This window comes from Silene latifolia, chromosome 11 (genome assembly GCF_048544455.1).
Source record: "Silene latifolia isolate original U9 population chromosome 11, ASM4854445v1, whole genome shotgun sequence".
Taxonomy (NCBI): Eukaryota; Viridiplantae; Streptophyta; class Magnoliopsida; order Caryophyllales; family Caryophyllaceae; genus Silene; species Silene latifolia.
Window position 1 is genome coordinate 103775733 of NC_133536.1, and position 2897 is coordinate 103778629.

Sequence of the window (2897 nt, forward strand, 5' to 3'; positions counted from 1 at the left end):
AATTACACCTCTTCGATTCATGATCAAGGAGGGATTCTCTTAAATCAATTTTTCGAGTTACCAAACGAAATATATCGTCGTGACCCCCACACTTTAAGGTCCTAGCAGTTAGCTTAGGCAAACACACTCAGAACTACGATCTGGTTTGATTTTACTTCACGTGAATATGTAGGCACTCCTTCAAGGACACAACGATACACCTCAAAATCAATTATCAACACACACGCAAGAACTACAATCTGGTTTGATTTCGCAAACACGCGAATACGTAGGCAGTCCCCTAACAAGGACACAACCGCACACCCATTTCAATCTCAACCATCAGCATCAATCCTCAAAATCAGCCCACCCAGCAGCAAAAATTAATCTTATACATCTTTACTGGGGGCTTCTTACTTAAGACGGCGCCCAATCCTCCCTTTGCCAAATTCCCATCTTCTCACTCTGGGAGTTTCTACTTCGAGACGCCACCCGTCCTTTATCCTCAAACATATTTTGAGTCTCAACTACAGTCCAAAATAAAACTGACTTTAGTCTAGTGCTCGGTTCGGACGATGACAAGGTCTTAGTTCCGCTCTCCGAATCATCATGCCTCAGGGAAGGATTTCAAACGAGCAAACGAAGGCAGAGGCGTCTGGAGAAGATAATTAATTCGTGTTCCCCAGCCGAGCGGACCTTCTACCTTAGGGATTTGATATGCATCGTCACCCTTTCTTGGCTAGGAGTTGCACTTACATGTGCAAAGTCTGTTAGAGTCACCCCCGTGTTGTGTCGATACTGAGTTTGCGTCACAATCACGACCATCTCCTTGTCAGTCTGTCACTATGCGTCTGTGTGAGTCAATCTCGCAATGGTCACGTGTCTCCAATCTATCAAATAACGGATCTACTAGCAACATGAATCAATTTTAAGCTTCACAACTTTCGAAACTTCTATCTCTCCTTACGTGAGATATTACATGTTAGTTGCTTATATGCTAATTGCTCGCATGCTTATGTGCTTACGTGCTTATATGCTTGCATGTTACGTGCTTTTCTATGCGACTGCGGTTTGTTTGATCACTAACCATGCAGATAATCTTGATAAGAAAAACGCACTCCAACTAAGCACTGGGTTCTTCCCAACAAATGCCGCCGTCAAGTCCAAGGGCTTTAACCGCCTCGATTACATGGCATACGCTACCTTCCGTAGAGCAGCAACTCCTATCCCCGGTGAGTCCTGAGAAGTTTTTAACTACCCAGCAAGTGCCGATTTTCAAATGGAGGTCACATACGTCCTTTAAAGATCCTCGCGACATCATTCATGATCCCGATGCAGCACTCTCCCTAAATGGTTTTCCAGAGAATCTTGCTTAGATGATTTATCCCCACGAAGTTCATTTAAGACCTCCAGCAAGTTGGAGTTCGTTGGTCCCTAGCCAGACCTATCAACATCAACCTGGTTGGAAGTCATTACTGGACAATATCTTGAAATAAGCCTGACGTTTCAGGCTATTTCCCACAATCGATCATTTGACATTCAACATGGCCGGCGAGCCTTACAACGCACATTCAACATGGCTGGCGAGCCTCAAAACGCATCACATTCAACATCGCTGGCGAGTCTCAAAACGCACCATCAACATGGCTGGCGAGCCTCAAAACGCATCACATTTAACATCGCTGGCGAGCCTCAAAACGCATCACATTCAACATGGCTGGTGAGGATCAAAACGCATCTTTAACACGGCTAGCGAGCCTTTGCGCGCAAATAATTCAAGGACGTATCCCGAAGATGCCTCAGTTATGACTCCTTCCTATTGTTGGCGAGCCTTTATACGTAGTGTAATGGACTTTAGACGACCCGCGTCAGAAGTCGACAGACTCTAAAAATTTTCCGACGGTAGGTCCTTGACTCGCATCCTCGAGTTGCCTTGACGTCGCCCTTCCCGACGACAGGACCTTCGTTTAAACCCTTTTGAGTCGCCTTGACGTCGCAATGGTCTTAAGGTTGTAATCTTTGATTGACCTGGAGGCTATATTTTGACTTTCGCCCCGTGCAAGCCTCAGTCAAAGTGGGGGCTCTGTAGATACCCAGTATCTGCACCTTCCAAAAACCACCCGATGATGATCGGACTATAACGTGTTATTGATATGCGTGCGTAGATTAGCTATACATGAGACGGTTTAATGCATTACTCGGATATGAAAAATGATTTCAAAAATGGCTTTCTAACTTCATTTGCATTAAAACAACACTATTTAGAGTTAAAACCGTCTTCGGACCAATAACCGACTCAGAAATCCGTAACTCGAGTCAACCTGAGTCAACCCAAGTCTCGAATGTTGAAAATAACGCCATGGATGTCTCTATCATGCCATTTTCATAAAAATGACATTATTTAGAGTCAAAACTGACACGGGGCCAAAAACCGACTCAAAATTCAAATCCTGACTCCAATAACGAGTCAAATCGATTCAAACACAAAAAACAAACTTTCCAAGACTTCCATGTTAAGTATTTCCCGGAATGCTTCATGGCCAAGTACAAATCATGTTCATCAAAAATATAGGATAGAATAAGTCATGATTACAATTGCGTGATAGTGACAGGACACCTCGACGACCCACGAATTGGTTCGCGCCTCTCCGAGCAGCCCATGCGGCCACGTCGCTCAAAACGCACACAACCACCCATTTCTCTATAAATACCCACATTCACACACCATAACACTTTACGCGAGCGTCCGCCCCCTCACATCTCCCTTAAACTTCTAGACACGACTTCCTAAGTCAAAAAGTCGACACGTGTTTTCAACCTACCGATCGAAAACACAAGCCTTACCGATTTTGTTTGGTACCGTCACCGTGCATTCGACCGACCCCTTTGACCAACTCAACATTAATCAACATGTTTTT